This window comes from Fukomys damarensis, unplaced genomic scaffold (genome assembly GCF_012274545.1).
Source record: "Fukomys damarensis isolate Sample0158 unplaced genomic scaffold, DMR_v1.0_HiC HiC_scaffold_2, whole genome shotgun sequence".
In the NCBI taxonomy this organism is placed as follows: domain Eukaryota; kingdom Metazoa; phylum Chordata; class Mammalia; order Rodentia; family Bathyergidae; genus Fukomys; species Fukomys damarensis.
The window spans coordinates 48927988-48944275 of NW_022900914.1; the positions used below are offsets into that span (position 1 = coordinate 48927988).

Consider the following 16288-nt stretch of genomic DNA (forward strand, 5'->3'; position numbering starts at 1 on the left):
TTTTGGTACTGGGGATTGAACTTGGGTCCTTGCGCTTGAGAGGCAGGCCACCGAACCACTGAGCTAAATCCCCGGCCCCTGAAGGTATATATTCTTATTCCTACTTACTAAGCCCCACTGAGTAGGAATCATTTCTTCTTTGCTTCACTGATGTACCTTAAATACCTAAAACAAGCCTGACACTTAATAGATGTTCAATCAATATGTGTTTCATGACTAAAAAACAGACCTGCAGCTTGTGTGTTCCAATGATGCCAAAACACAAACGGACATTTACTGCACAGCTACAGAGCATAGGCCTTGAGGTACCTCCCCCCCTTGCACAGGTTTCTTCCAGGAAATACTATTTGGATTAACAATTTTGTACTCTGAAGGCAGGCCCCAAATTGCCTCTGCTTCAAGCCCCACACAACCAAGACATATTGTGAGGAAGAAGCTGCTTACTACTGGACAATATGTGAATTTTAAAGTAAAATAGACCAGGTTTTGCCACTTATACATGAATTTCCATGTCAACTTTACATGTAATAACCATAATCTGGGAATAGTCAATGATCAACAACCCATGAATGAATAGTGGAAAATGTGTACAATGAAATATTACTCACTAATAAAGAAAGGATGAACTACAGATAGTTCCAATATGCATAAATCTAAAAAATCTGTATGACAAAAATGGTAAGAAATAAAAATTACCTTACTGTAGGACTCCATTTCTGCAAAACTAAGTTTTAAAAGTTATTCTGGCATGACGAAAAGCATATCAGTATTTGCTCAGTAGATGGGATGGGAGATACTGTTCCACAGGAACCATTAGTGTGAATCCAGTATACTGAATCTTGATGTGGTATTATAGGGGCATACAAATTTGTGAAAATTCATTGCAAATAAACTTTAGAGGAGTATATTTTATGGCCTACAAATTATGCCACAATAAAGTTGATTACCATACATTTAAAATATTGTATCATTGGATAACAAATTGTTTGTAACATTCAAAAGCTGAAACTTCTCACATGTTCATCAAGTGAATGGATAAACAAGCTGCCATATGTATTATAGAATACAGTTCAGCAATACAAAGAATCAGCTATTGCTACATACAACAGCAAAGATGAATCTCAAAACAAAAGGTCAAATAAAATAAGCCAGATCTTGGGCCAGGGATTTAGCTCAGCAGTTTGGTGGCCTGCCTCACAAGTGCAAGGACCCAAGTTCAATCCCCGGTACCAAAAAAAAATTTTAAAAAAAGCCAGATCTTAAGAAGTGCACATTCCATATGTGCCATTTGTATAAAGGATAGATAGTGACAGAAGGCAGATCGGTACTTGCCTGTATTGGGGAACTAGGGTGGAAAGGAGATTACACAAGGACATGAGAAAATTGGAATAATGCATATGTTCCCATTTGACTGTGGTAATGGGTTTAATATTGTGTACTTTTCACATGTGCAGTGTATTGGATTACCAGCATCTCTAAAGCTGTTTTTTAAAAAACAATGAGACAACACTACACCTTTTAATTAGAATAGTTAAAGTAAACTACTAAGTGGTGGGGAGGATGTGAGCAATTAGCACTCTCATATACTTACCTGATGGAGATCCAAAGTAGTGTAGCCATTTTGGAAAAGTTTTGCAATTTGTTATAAAGTTAAACATACCCTCACTACACAGTAGCAGCACCACTCCACAGGACATGCATATATGTTTACATACAAATTAGATTCTATAACATTTGTGACAGCTTTGTTCAAAATTCAAAAATTGTAAATAACACAAATATCCTTCAGCTTGTGAGTGGATATCCAATTCCTCGTATATCCATTCATAGACTACTAACTCACCAACAAAAGGAATGAACAGATGACCCCTTCCATGTCATGGGTGAATTTCAAAAACAGTTTGCTACCTGAAAGGAGCTTCATTTGGAAGGCAAAATACCACTGTGTTGCCACCTGGATGACTTGTAGAAGACAAAACTACAGGAAGAAAAAACATCGGCACTTGCCAGGGCCTAGTGTTAGTGGAAGTGCTCACCTGCAGAATGATTGGAGGGATTTGGGAACACAAAACTGTTTTATATTTAGATTGTAGTGGTGATTACAAAGCTGCATGTATTTCTCAAAAATTCATAGAACACAAGTAGAACATAGAATATAGTACACAAAAGGGAGGTGCTTCACCTGTTTTTTTCAAAACATCTCAGAGGTAAAGATTGATTCCTTTACCTAAGCTTCAGTGTTAAATATATTATATGCAAGCTTGTTCAGAGGCTCTAGGTTTTTTTTTTTTTGTACCAAGGATTGAACTCAGGACCTTGTGCTTGTGGAACCACTGATCTAAGTCCCCAGCCCCAGAAGCTCTAATTTGATAAGGTATTAAATGAAAACTTTTATAAAAATATTAATCTTGTCATCTGTGATATGTAGACTTGCATAAATATCTGTAATTGTTACTGTATGTTAAAATGAACTGAACCTTGGAAGTGTTAATATACAGATTCCAGAAATGATTCCTATATGTATGAATATGATAAAAATGAAGCTTTAATTCTTTTTGGTACCAGGGATCAAACTGCGCTTGTGAGGCAGGCAGCAGAACCTCTGAGCTAAATCCCCAGCCTTGAAGCTTTAATTCTTGAAAAATGATTAACTTGGATATAACTGACCTTTATAGGTCTTAAAGATAATAATGTTTATGGAATTCAATGCCAAATCAGTGGAAAACATCAGGTACATTCACTCTATTATGTGCAAATAAACAATGAAGATTTAGGACTGCCTTGTTTTAAAACAAATAGGGGATCCTCTAGAAATCAGAGAGGAAAGGATTCAATCACTGCTATTTTATTTAAGATACATAAGAACAGAGTAGGAAAGTGGGAAGAGTGAGGAAAATGGTAAGGGAAGAAATGAAAAGCACAGTCATGTGAAGCAATGAGCTACTGCACAGTCAGGCTTTGCAGTAAGCAGAATATCTGGGTTTGTGTTCATTCAGGAGGTGGACATTCCCCGGCAGGCTCAACAGCAATACTGTGGCTGAGAGTAGACTTCAGCAGAGACACAAAAGGGCCATTTGCCTGCCAATCTACCTCCCACTCTCTCCATCTCATTAATGAAGAAGCCTCAGTGGGAACTGATTCCTCCACACATCCTACCCTTCAGCAGCAGACCAGCAATTCAGATCTCATGGCTGCTGTGTAGCATTTCCTCTAATTCTAAGTGGGTGTAGATCTGAGCAGCGAGGCTCTGATGTGGAGTCAGAAGGACCAGGCAGTTTCAGAGTTTACTTTAATTCTGATCAGCTTGGGGATCTCAATAAGATTTGCTGGCAAAGCTTTAAAAACGGCATTGTGGTCCAAGAAGCAGATGATGCTGTCATAAAGAAGGAGGGTGTTGAAGGTATGTGTCTAAATTATTTTTCTCATTGCTGTGACAATATGACCAAAAGTATTTAAGGATGAAAGGTTTATTTTTAGCTCACAGTTTATAGAGGTTTCAGTTCATAGTTGGCTGGCTTCAAAGCAGTGTGGCATGGTAGAGGGGCCTCACAGAAGAGAAACAGTTCATGACAGGCAGAAGTCAGGAGGCAGCAAAGTAGCAAAGAAGCAGCAAGTGGCAAGTGACAAATGAAAACAACAGCAGCTCTCTTTCTGTTTCATATTTTATCTAGGCTACCCACCTAGAGGGTAAATAGTGCCTACACTCTTAATCCTAGCATCCCACCAAGAATCAGTTCCAGCCATACAACTTTGATCTCAGCAGCACACACAGTAAATCCACCTACCCCTGAAAAGCTCCACCTATGAACACATGAGGATTTGGGGAAACATCTAGATACAAGCGATAACAGTATTGGAGGTAGTCCCTTAGACCCTTATATTTCCTATAGCATGAAATTAATAATGACCCCAGTTGCCTTTAGGAAAAGGGATCAGTAGAGAGGGTAACATTGGGAGAAAAGAACTTATGGAAGAGATGTATCTCATATAATGAGAATAATTGGTTCACAGAGACTGCAGAAGAGACCCTGCAGTCAAAGAAAAAACCTGAAACACAAAGGACATGGTGGCATAAGTGTGTATGGAGCAGAGTACTCAAAAACTTGCTGGCACACACACATGGAAGTGAACAGAATTTAAGTGCAGTGAAAAGGAAACTTGCAGTCATATACAGAAGACTTGAAAATGGAATCTGAAGGCATAAGCCAACAGTCATGAACTTGTTTTCATAACATAATTCTGGGACCACTTTAGAATTCCTTTGGAAAGGAGGTTTAGATACTATCTTTCATTGACTTCCCTACACATTCAGTGACCCTCTTTCTGTCCTTTAAATGCTATTCTTAGGGGGGTTAGCACTCACACGCAGGATGGGGAAGGCTTCATCCTAGCATTGCACCAAAGATCAATCCCAGCATCACATTTTTGAGCCCAGCATAACACACTCAAGATCCAGACACCTCTGAAAAGCCCCACTTATCACCGCATGAGGCTTTGGGGGGAATCTAGATCCAAGCCTTAACAGTTGGATTCTTAGTGTGGGAGCCACTGGGTAGGACTGGCTGAGAAGGAGGCATGGCACAAAGCCTGTGGTAGGAAAACCAGGCCCCCTTGATAGGGTGATCACGGAGGGATCCAGGGACTTCTTCACAGATATGTGGGACTGGATCAGTAAATGGTATTAAATGCCTGGGCCAGATGGTCCAGGACAAAGATGAATCTCAGGCAGAGCATCCTCAGGGGAGTTTGGACTTCTCTCCATGGGGGACTATGCCTGTGTGTGACAAGAAGCCTAAACTGACTGCAGCCACAGTGAAAACTGTGCAGCCTCGGGCAGCTGAAGAAAGCAAGTAGCCCAAGCAGGACTCTCCATCTGCTCTCTGCATGGACAGTGAAAAGAGGAGAAGCTGAGTTGCCATGTAATATGAGCACAGAAGTCAAGGTACAGGAGGAAGAGGGTCTTTTTGGGCAAGGAAGACAGGATGGGATGACAATGTCCAGAACTCAAGTGACTTCAAATAAGTCACATGTGTAACTACCGAATAGTTTCTCTGGTGTGAATAAACTGTACTACTACATAAGATCCTAATGAGATAACTGACATTGTGAAATGGGAAGAAAAGGGCTGAAGGTGTAGGGAAGGTGAGATGGGTAGGGATCGTAATAATGAGGGTCTTTTTGGGCAAGGAAGACAGGATGGGATGACAATGTCCAGAACTCAAGTGACTTCAAATAAGTCACATGTGTAACTACCGAATAGTTTCTCTGGTGTGAATAAACTGTACTACTACATAAGATCCTAATGAGATAACTGACATTGTGAAATGGGAAGAAAAGGGCTGAAGGTGTAGGGAAGGTGAGATGGGTAGGGGAATCGTAATAAGGGAAAAGAAAAAATGTGAGTCAATGAAAAGATGTAAATAAAGTGTTTGTAAATGGGGAGGGGAGGAGAGGGGTGAAGGGAGGGCAGGGACAAGGGGGAAAAATGAGAACCAAGACCTGTCATGTAGAGGGACAAGATCCCAACAATGAATGTAACTGTACTGTATCGCTAAAATGTACCAATAAACTCCATTTTTAAAAACCCAGCATGGTATGGGCAAAAACTAAACAAAAACATGCCACATTTGTGGATCAGTGGAACAGGATGAAGATCCAGAAATAACTCCAGGCCCACTCAGCTACCTTATCTTTGCAAAAGGGCCCAGATCCTTTTGCTAGAGGAAAGATAGCATCTTTCATAAATGATGCCAGTGCCAGGGTGTGGTAAGGTACAACTCTGACCCCAGCAATCGGGATGCAGAGGCAGGAGGATCACTGTGAGTTCAAGGCCAGTTTGGGCTCCATAGGAAGACCCTGTTTTAAAAAATGATGCTGGGAAAACTGGCTATCAACAACTTAAAGATTGAACCTTGACCCATATTTTTCACCATGCACTATATTAAAATAAAAATGGATCAGAGATCTACATATTAAAACAGAAACAATCTGCTGGAAGACGAAATAGGTAAAACCCTTGAAGACACAGGCACAACCAGAGATATTATGAACAGAGCTTTAGTTGCACAAGAAATAATACCAAGAATCAACAAATGGGATTATATTACATTAAAAGACTTCTGCACAGCAAAGGAAGCCACCAACACAGTGAGGGGAAAATATGGACAACTGGAAACACTTTTTGCAACTTACACCTCAAAGGACTGATATGTGAAATATATAAAGAATTCAAAAAAACTTAGAGCTGTCAAATTTAAAGACCCAATAAAAAATGGGCATTTGAAATGAATAGACACTTTTTAGATGAAGTATAAATGGCTGATAAAGACACGAAAAAAAAATGTTTAACATTGCTGGCCAAAAAGGAATTAAAAGTAAGACAATACCTAGATTCTATCTCATTCCGGAAAGGATGACAATCTTCAAGAAATAAAATTCTGTAATAACAAATGCAGGAGAGGATGCAGGTCACAACCACTATGAAAATTTGTATGGAGAGTCTCCAAAAAACTAGAAGTAGAAATTCTATTTCACCCAGCTATTTCCTTTCTAGTTTTTCTTCCTGGGACAGTTAAAAACATCACACATCATAGATACATGCATACACATATTTATAGCAGCACAAATCATAATACCTAAATCTTGGAAGCAGCCTATATATCCAACAGATGAATGGATAAAGAAAATGTGGATTTATGCACAATGGGGCAGTACTCTGCCACAAAGGAATAGAAGTTTGAGTCCTTTCTAGGAAAATGAATGCACAATGAGACCATGTTAAGTGAAACAAATTAGACGCACAAACTTAAAGAGTGCCTGGATTCTCATTTTGGAATTAAAAAGTACAAATAAATAATAGATAATAGGGTACAGGAAGATGATCGTTCTCATGTGGGAAAGGGGAGGTCATAAGAAAAGAGTTAAAATGTGTCATGTACATGTACCAATCCCCTTCAAGAATGTAATCATTATGTACTGCAAACCACATACTAATTAAAATTGAAAGGAAAAAAGCATCAACTTCACAGAGGAAATGAACTCTGGCAAAATGAGTCTCCCACTGCTCCCAAAACCATAAACTTCAGGATTCAGGAGCACGTGGGCAATGAGGCCACCATCAGGCTCAACTGCTGGACCCTTGTACACGCTTTGTTCACTTTGGGATTTGCTATACTTGCTAAGGTTGTCTCAAACCCACCCACACCCTGTTCCTGTCCTCATCTCCACAGTACCATCATTTGAAACCAGAAAAGACTTATCTCCTTCTGGAGGCAGGGAGCCTCATTAGTTTCTCCCAGATGTGTTATTTGTGTCTGTTCTTTGTCCTGGAAAGCTTTCAATCCTAAATTTGACTTTCTGCTTTCCTTTCAACTTAGGTTGAAATCTCTCACCTGGGGACACTGAGGCCCAGGGACAGACTGAAAGGAGTAAAAAGGACAAACAGTAAAATCAGTGCTCATTGCACAGCCTTGACAATCCCTTAATCCTGCTGACTTTTGCACCTAAGCTGCTCTGGTAAAGTCCAGGTTCCATATGTATGTTGTGGAAGTTATCAGCATCGAACTGTAGTAATTTTTGTCTGTGCCTAACTAAATAAATTAATGGATAATGAAAACCAGTTGTTTATAAAGAGGACTTCATGGAGGTGTCACAAATAGCAAGGTATACTTCTCCAAAGATCCTGCTAGAGGCACAAGGCTGGCACAACTTTCTAGTTCTTGTAAGAAGGCTCCTCCTGTGACTTGTTAGGTAAAGCCTGGAATTGTACAGTTCTGGTCACTGATCTCTGAATCCCCTGGATTTCAATCTTTGGCCCAGAATGAGTGTAAAAAAAAAAAAACGTGTGCAATCTTCTTTATTTCTGCTTAACACCATCCCTGACTTGCCTCAGACATTAGTAGCCACACAGTTTCCTATAGCACATGAATTCCATTTAGTGATGTGTTATTTCACACAAACATAAGGAATCTTTATGGAACAGGCTTCTGTGTGTTATTTTTCCACATTAACAAAGGAAGCAATTGCTCTTCGGGGTTAGCACCCCCCTCCCCTAGCTTTGCCCCCAGACACTGCTGTTGTTGTTGAGGGTCTAAACTCAAATGTTGTTGAGGGTCTACACTCAAATGGTGAAGTGGCAGTTGAGGAAGAGTCTGAAGAGAGCGATGACAGTGCTCATGGATGGGGTGAAGGAAGGGACGTAGGTGGCGTAACCACGAGTTCTGGGCACAGTCAGTGCAACTGTGGCCTCCAAGATCACTTTATGGAGGTAAAAGCCCAATTTGCTTATATTAATTTGGCAAATATGTATTCTTCTGAAACAAGAGTGACATACAGTATCTCACTTAATTTGGAAATCAGTGAAAAACTGGTCACAGAGTTTAGAGGACCAAAAATTACAGTTTTCCAGTGTCTTCCTAATTCTTTTTCCATTTCCAGAATCACAATGTATCTTCCTACTTGCCTGCCCTGTAATAAGCTCAATCAGAGTCACAGAATGGGAGCTCAGTATATTTGTACCTCAGGGTATTATCATCTTTGCCAAACCATTAAAACAGAGTTGGATGGACACCACTTTCTGCCTACCAGGACCCAGACCCAATACCACACCACTAAGGGACAGCTTCTATTTTGGCAGTGGCCACAGGATTCACCCCTCTTTTCCTGTAATCACGCTGGGCCTCAGTCTCCATTTGGGTGCTGAGGTCCTTGGGAAGGGCCCCTTTTCACAATAACGAGGAGTTGATTTTTGCTGTAAAAGTTATGCATTTAGTCCTCAGAAAATGCAAAGGAACTTGAGATTGACCATTTCAACATCTGCTGGTTGTTGGGGGGCTGGGGCATAAATTCTCACCTTTTAGGTGTTGGCGAACAGAAAAGCTACAGCTTCAATCACAGCCACAGGACATCCTACACCCAAAGAGGACAGCTGTGGAAGGGAGGTGCTGCTGCCTACAGAGTAGCAGAAAAGCCACCAGATCAAATTCAACTTCAGGTCATCCTGCCTTGATTCCAGGACTTGGCAGTTTAGGAACAATTCCATCATTTGTAAGACAATTGCAGGTGGCTTTACCAGACTTGCAACATAAAATTCCTAAGAGTTAAATTCAGCTGCCTATCCAAGTGATTCTGGATTTCCATGTATGTTTCATGCACTGTCTTGGGACTACCCAGGTTTATCCCACTGAGGGTGATGACCACGTATCCCACATCTGTTGCCCTTTCTGCTAAGCACAGGGCCTGGCACATGACAGCAACTCAGCTCTATGTGCTGAATGAAGAAACCAGATGATTTTGATTAGAAAACCCAGGCTCCTGTCAAGAGTGCCTCAGAAATCCAGATGCAGCAGTGAATCTTGAGAAGAATAAAGAGGTTGAATATAACTCGAGGTTTTGGGCCCCATGAAAACCACTGTGTAAACAGGGAGAAAGAAGACAAAGGCAGCATGCAAACTCCAGCATGATTTGGTTTTCCAACTAGTTAATAATACATAGAATCATTAGGAGCACTCTGTAATCTAGAGGCCAGTGTCCTCCTAGGTGCTCTTGCCACAGTCTGGCTGTCCTCTCTGACCCCTTCCTTCTGCTCACCTCATTTGAATCATTCTAACATCTGCCATTTTTGTACCCAAATATACCTCCAGGTGGTGAAGATTTCACATCTCCACTCCTTCACAACACACAAGCCTCTTGTGTCTCTAATCAGTTCTTGCTAATGCAGGTGAATCCTTGTCAACACTAAGCAAAGCACTTTAATGAGCCCCTTGGTGCAAAAGTTAGTGGGCAAACAAGACCTTCTAGCAAAATTTTTAAAAAGGTGCCCTTTACTTAGGCCTCCCTGAGCAATTAAGAAGGATTCTGTCATCAGAATCAGAGTAGACTGTACATTAGTGCATGGTAGGCATTCCTGACCAGGTACTCTTGTACCTGCATATCTGTGACTGGGGACCAGTTTCTTTCCGGGATCATCTATGTGCTTCTGGGCTTATATCATTCTACTCTAGACTCCTGATTCATGTTTCATGTGCAGAAAGAGTGATGACCATGCACACCCCCCGACACACCCTGTTCATTTAGCTCCCTGCTATCAGTATGTCTGTGGCTTCCCTTGCCCCTGGAATAGAATCCACACCACATATCCTGCATGTGGATGCCTGGGTGCCCTCACCCACTCCTCCAAAGGGAGTTTGGTCAGCCACCTTTCCCCAAAGCTGTATCTTTCTTCTCTCTGTTTTCAGGCTTCTGTTCCACAGGCTGAAAGGTCATCTCACTGTCTACTGAGGCCTCCTTCATATCTTCCTCCCCTGGCTCTTACCACAGCTGGGAGGGCCTCCTCCTGCCTCCACACTGAAATCTCCTGAGGGATCCTTCCCTGGAGGACCTCACATTGTTGCATCTCTGCCACGTTCCAAGTATCCACTTGTTCCCTGCCACATAGTAAAAATGAGAGAAATCCTGCACAGAGAGATAGCATTCTGCTGTCCTCTGCTTCAGGGATCCTCGAGAGAAGAAAGTCAACACCTTCACTGTCCTGTGAAGATATTGCACATAGGTAGGTTGAACACAGTTGTAAAAGGGAAGCATTTTTTCCGTAGAGGAGACTTCCATGGAGATGGAATTGCCCTATGTTTTGCTTTTTCAGTTGTAGTGAGGTAGGTCCACACAGTTTCTAGGACCTGAATGAGGGGAGAGGATGTGTGTGGCTGCTGTTTCTGGAAGACTGAGTCTGCACCACCCGATGCTTCCAGAAGAATGGCAGCTGGGAAGGACTTTGTTATTGAGCCAGGAGACCTGGAGGCTGGCCCGAGAAAAGAGAGACCCTGGTGAGTGCACAGTTTCAAGGCTCCTCTCATGTATGTGAAGAGAACCATGGTAGAATGTACACAGGGCTTAATGTGTCATAGGATAGTTGCTGTGTCCTGAAGGAAGCAGGAAGAGGATCCAGGGCTCTCATGAGGGTGAGGAACCTTTAGCCATTCCAGATCCTGTGTCTTTCTACAAGATAATTCCCCATGGATGGAAAGCCGAATCACAAAGATGAAAACTTCCTGTTCTTGCATTTTCCTACAACTGGACCTTGCTGTTTATCATTAAAAACTATTTATGAGCTAACCAATGAATGGCACCAGATCTGCTGCCTAGAGGTGGGGCAGGCTGTAGACAGTCCCTTCTGGAAATCATTTGGAAGCTGAAGACTGAAGCCACCTTGCACATTCTTGGCTGTTGTATCAGGTAAGAGGACATGGGTGCAAATTCAGACCTCTCAGTGTTGGCCCAAAGATCTAAACTTTCTTAGTGCTATGGCTTGTATTTAGAGGTCCCTCCAAAGCCCCATTCACTAACAGGTGGGGCTTTTCCTGGTGGCTGTATGTAGGGTTTGTGAATATGCATCAAGGTGTATAATAAGTAAATTAATCCACTGATTGGTCTAGCATAGTTCTGGGTAGGAACAATTGGAAAGCCTGCCCCAGGGTGTGGGTAGCACCATCTAACAGCCTTATAATCTAGATTGAATAAAAGGGAAAGGAAGGCTGGCTACTTGCTGCATTCTGCTTCCTGCATGCCCTGCCAGGAACTGTTTCTCCTCTGTAGTCCGCTTTTGCCATGCACTCTGCCTTGGAGCCAGCTGACTATGGACTGAAACCTCTATAAACTGTGAGCTAGGGCTAGGGATTTAGTTCAGTATTTCCACTGCCTGCCTTGCAAGCACAAGGTCCTGAGTTCAATCCCCAGTACCAAACACAAAACAAACAAAACAAAACAACAAAAAAACCCCAAAACTGTGAGCTAAATAAATCTTTCCTTCTATATCTTGTGAGTGTTGCATATTTTGTCTTTACAACAAGAAAAGAAACTAAGGCACTTGGGAATCTCAAAATAGTACCATTTTGGTACTTGAGCCTTTTATATTATCAGCATCCAATACATTTAAAATTGGGTGAAAGAAGTTTCGCTGTATTTCCTGCTGGAGAATATAGGATTACCGCAATAGATGGATCTAGGGATGGACCAAAGGGCTATAGACACAAGGTCTGGCTTTTACTTCTGCCATCTCAATGTAGCAAAAGTCTTAAAGAACTTTTAATAGGGCAATGGTTCTCTAGCATAGGGGACTTTGTATACCAGCATTTTGTGTACAAGATTCTATTAAAACTACAAAGAATTCTACTAGGCAGGGTTATTTTCAAAACCTGTTCTGCAGATGAACTTTTGCTGGCAAAGAGAGATTAAGTAATATGTCAAAGGTAACACAGTTAGAAATTGGAGGAAAAATGGGAGGAACCATTGTTTTGATAACGAGTTTCTGACACTCACTTTCTTCTGGTGCTGGTGACCTGCTTCCTTTGGGGTCACAGCAGAAGGACAAAAACTGAGCAAGGTTTTCATTGTGCCTGGGTGACAATGAGTGTGGCATACTCTCATGGGTTTCTCTGTCTTCTCCAGGGCTCCAGGGAAGTCATACAGGCAGGCACCTTCAGCTGTCTCTCAAGGACTGTGAAATTTTAGACACAGAAGTGGCAACATGGCTCCTTATCACATCCGCACATACCAGGACAGTGACAGAAAACCAGTATTGGACATATTCTCCAGCAGCCTGGATGAGCATGTCCCTGCCACCTTCCGCCACATACTGTGGCTGCCTAAAACCCCCCTGCTTGAGCTTGGGGTGCCCCTTTCCCTACTCCTGGTCTCTGGCTCCTGGCTCCTGGCAATCACGTCCAGCCTCACATTGTTCCTCTTCTTGTGTTTCCTCGACAGATGTCCTTGGAAGCAGTATATGGCCACAACTTTGCACACAGACATGGCTGACATCACCAAATCCTACCTGAGTGCATGTGGCTCCTGCTTCTGGGTGGCCGAGTCCAGGGGACAGATTGTGGGCACTGTGTGTGCTGTGCCAGTGGAGAATCCTCCACTGGGGAAGAAGCAATTGGAGTTGTTTCACCTCACAGTGGCCATGGAGCACCGAGGAGAGAGGATAGAAAAAAACTTGGTTAGGACTGTCCTGCAGTTTGCCCGGGACCAGGGCTGTGTTGAAGTCGTGCTTGCAACAAGTGTAATTCAGCGCAGTGCTCTGGCCCTATACCAGGGCATTTCTGAATTCACTGTGGTGGCTACTACATATTCCTCTGATTCATTTAACATACCAACTCCCTTCTGCTCAAGATGGGGGCCTGTGATCTATTTCCCTTGTATTAATAAAATCCTGATTGAGTCTTCTGCAGTAACGACTGAAATATGAAGTTTCTGTGTTATAAACCATCAAATTTCATCTGAGTTCATCATATATGATAGTGTTTTGCATGAAGTGGTGGCTCTTCTTCAATCTATCTTTTTTTTTTTTTTTGGTACCGGGGATCAAACACGGGTTCTTGGGCTTGCAAGGCAGGTGGTGAAACCACAGAGCTAAATCCCTGGCCCTTCATTCTGTCTTTGGGGGCTGTCTCTGTTTCATTTTTCTATTGTTATGATAATGTTGCTTTTAAAACATCACAATAATAGACACACATTTTCTTAGACATTGTGGGTTAGCATTTTCTGATGGGTTGGGTTGTAAGACTTGAATAGGCTAAAGTGACTCCATGCTAATAGGCCAGACTGTGCTTCTTCATATGCTAATTGCTACCTTGGTTAACAGCCCGCCCAGGGGCAAATGGTTTGACAAAAGGTGACCCTAGAACATTTCCTGCATAAGATAAGCAATGTGTTTGCAGTCTTGTTTTGTGAATTCCCTGACTCTTTGTTTAGTAAAACCTTATAAAAAGTACCTCAGCCCCTGAGCAGTTGCCTCTCTGAGCCACCTGGCTCCGGGAGTGCCGTCTGGCCAGACTAATAAAGGTCTCTTTTACCATCTAGCCTGGTGTGTTCCTTCCTGGGTTTCTCGGTTCTCCGTCATGTTCCCGGAGACTCGCTGGGTGTTAGGGCCCAGCATCGTGGAGGCCTTTTGGCTGTTCACGCTCCGTGGAGTGGAAGTGAGACTTTAGGTCTTACAGGGTGTGGGAGCTTGCTGGTCTCAGGATATCTACGCAAATGTAGTGAATTGGCTAAAGTGTTGAGCATCTGGGTTTCGTTCTGTCCCAACAGCGGAAGTGAAGCACAGTTCAAGGTTCCTAAAGAGCTTGAAACAAAAGAATACAGGTGCAAATATTCCAAACCCCTGCAGCTGTTACATGTGGAAATATTCCAACTAAAGGGGATAGATGGACCCAAAATCTATGGTAGAGGAGCTGCTGTCCCAGATCGAGAGGGCAAGAAGATTCCTTGCTGTAAGAACAGAGCAGTGATGTACTGGGCTTCTGGGATGATACCGCTTACATGCTGAGAGGGCTCTACATGCACTGCCACACTTGTTAAAGGTTCACCACCACCCTAGCGCGTGCAAGGAGCAGGACGGCAGGTGAGGTTGTAGTAGAGGATGTTTTCAGAAGCAAACCTAGATACTGGTCACAGAAAGGCAGAATAGAGCAGCATCTCAAGCAACCTTATCCCACTATCAACACATTAGACTGTGATGTCCACCATCAATGAGCTTTCAATGGCTACACCACTGGAATGTCAGGGTTTGCTTGGTACTACAGTAGAACTGAGCAGATTCTCACTGATATATGAGAAAAGAGATTACAAGCCCCCTTCCACAGTAGAAGGGAGGTAGTATCCTTAATAAATTATGCAAATAGCTGCCAGCTTTAGGACCCCAGAGGGGAAGGTCTGGCTTGTGTCCTGGAAGCCTATGCCCAGATAAAGTGTGCGGCACTCTGTTGCACTATGCTGGTGCCAGGAAAACTAGAGGACTGTCCTGACCACAGCCTTCCCTGTTCCCTCTATGAGGTGCTCCTGCTATGGAAAAAATTGGTAAGTGACACACAGAGAGGCACAGAATGGTGGATTGTCCTTAAAGGCAGTGCCAGGATCCACGATGTACTGGGCTACAGCTTCCTCATTAATAGGGTTTTACAGCCACAGTTTCATTCAGGTGGTTGCATTTCATTCTCACTTCACATTGCTGATATACAAATCATCGTCACAAGACAGTTAAATTTCAACCCAGATGCAGCAATTCTTTGTAGTTAGGGAGTTTACCTTTAAGATTCATCTAACTATCTATTCTAGCCCAGGAGAAGAGGGTGTTCCCAGTCAGCAAAGCAAAGTTAACAATGGTTCCTTTCATCTTGACCTTTAAAACTGTGTGGTTTATAAAACTTTGGAGCTCCATGTGCCTATTTTCTCAGGATGAGGCCAGATTCCTCATTCCAAGGTTAATGCCTCTGGTGTCTGTTAATTCTAAACTAAACAAAGCAAACTGCTGTTAGGGACAGCAGAAGTTATTCTACACTGCGACATTTCAAAGGTTTTTGCTATTTATAAAAGTTTTCTTTACCACTCCCAGCCATCCAGAAGTAAAACAGTTGCAACTGCTTTTGACCCAAGAGAGGGTTTTCCACTGGCAGAGAACATTCAGTGCCCATCACACTCCAGACTCAGTCACCCAGAAACAGGAGCCACATGCATTCAGGTAGGAGTTGGAGATGTTAGCCATATCTGTGTGCAAACATGTGACCATGTACTGCTTCCAAGTGTATATGGCAAGGAGCTATACGAAAACAAGAAAAGTGATGCTGGATATGAGATTCAGAGTCAGGATCCAAAGACCGGGAGCATGTAAAAGGACAGCCCAAGTACAAGGTTATTGGAAGCATCAGTACACGGCAGAAAGTGGCACACATGTACTCAACCATGCTCCTATGGAATAAGTTCAGAAGGGCTTAGGGTCATTTTCTGGCATTTGCAGATGGGATAGAGAGCCAAGAGGACATTTCAGTGTCTGAAATCTCAATGCCCTGGAGAAGAGGCAGGAAGCCATGTAAGTGTCTACACAGCACTCAATTTTCCAGGAACCATGGAGATCCTACTTAATGTATGTTTTTCTGTTGTCATCCCAAACAAAGCAGTCTTCCACTACAGGGAGGCTGTAAAGGTCAGAAACACCTGGCTGGAATACCCTGATTTCTCCTCTTTACAGGTGGGTTTATTTGGGCAACTCATTAACTTCTGAGCTTCTGTGTTCATCTGAAAAACAGGGAAAATAACACATGTCTTCTATGATTATTTGAGGATAAACACTGTAGGTTATTTAAAGCACTGGTTTCGGAGTCCTTGCCCTCACACTCTCATTAACATATTATGGATTCTCTGAGCATCTTGATATGTTGTGAAGAAAGCTGTCACAGCCAGACCCAGTGGTCCCAGCTCTCTAGTCCCTCCCAAAGTTCATGCATTGCAGAAATCCTGT

At 42.6% G+C, this 16288-nt stretch overlaps 1 protein-coding gene and 1 pseudogene across 3 annotated transcripts in view; one reads left to right on the forward strand and one right to left on the reverse strand.

Annotated features, from left to right (window-relative positions):
• Positions 1 to 12843, reverse strand: part of LOC104852101 (N-acetyltransferase family 8 member 3) — a 44444-nt gene extending 31601 nt beyond the window's left edge. Inside the window, exon 1 of one of the 3 annotated variants that reach the window (XM_010609591.1) lies at positions 12824 to 12843. The gene's annotated coding sequence lies outside the window, so the exon portion shown is untranslated. Of the gene's footprint in view, positions 1 to 12312; positions 12344 to 12823 lie in introns of those variants that run through there. The other 2 variants (XM_010609587.1, XM_033764802.1) reach the window with 2 other exon arrangements.
• On the forward strand, positions 12483 to 13384 carry LOC104852106 (annotated as a pseudogene).
• The last annotated feature ends 2904 nt before the right edge of the window (positions 13385 to 16288 follow it).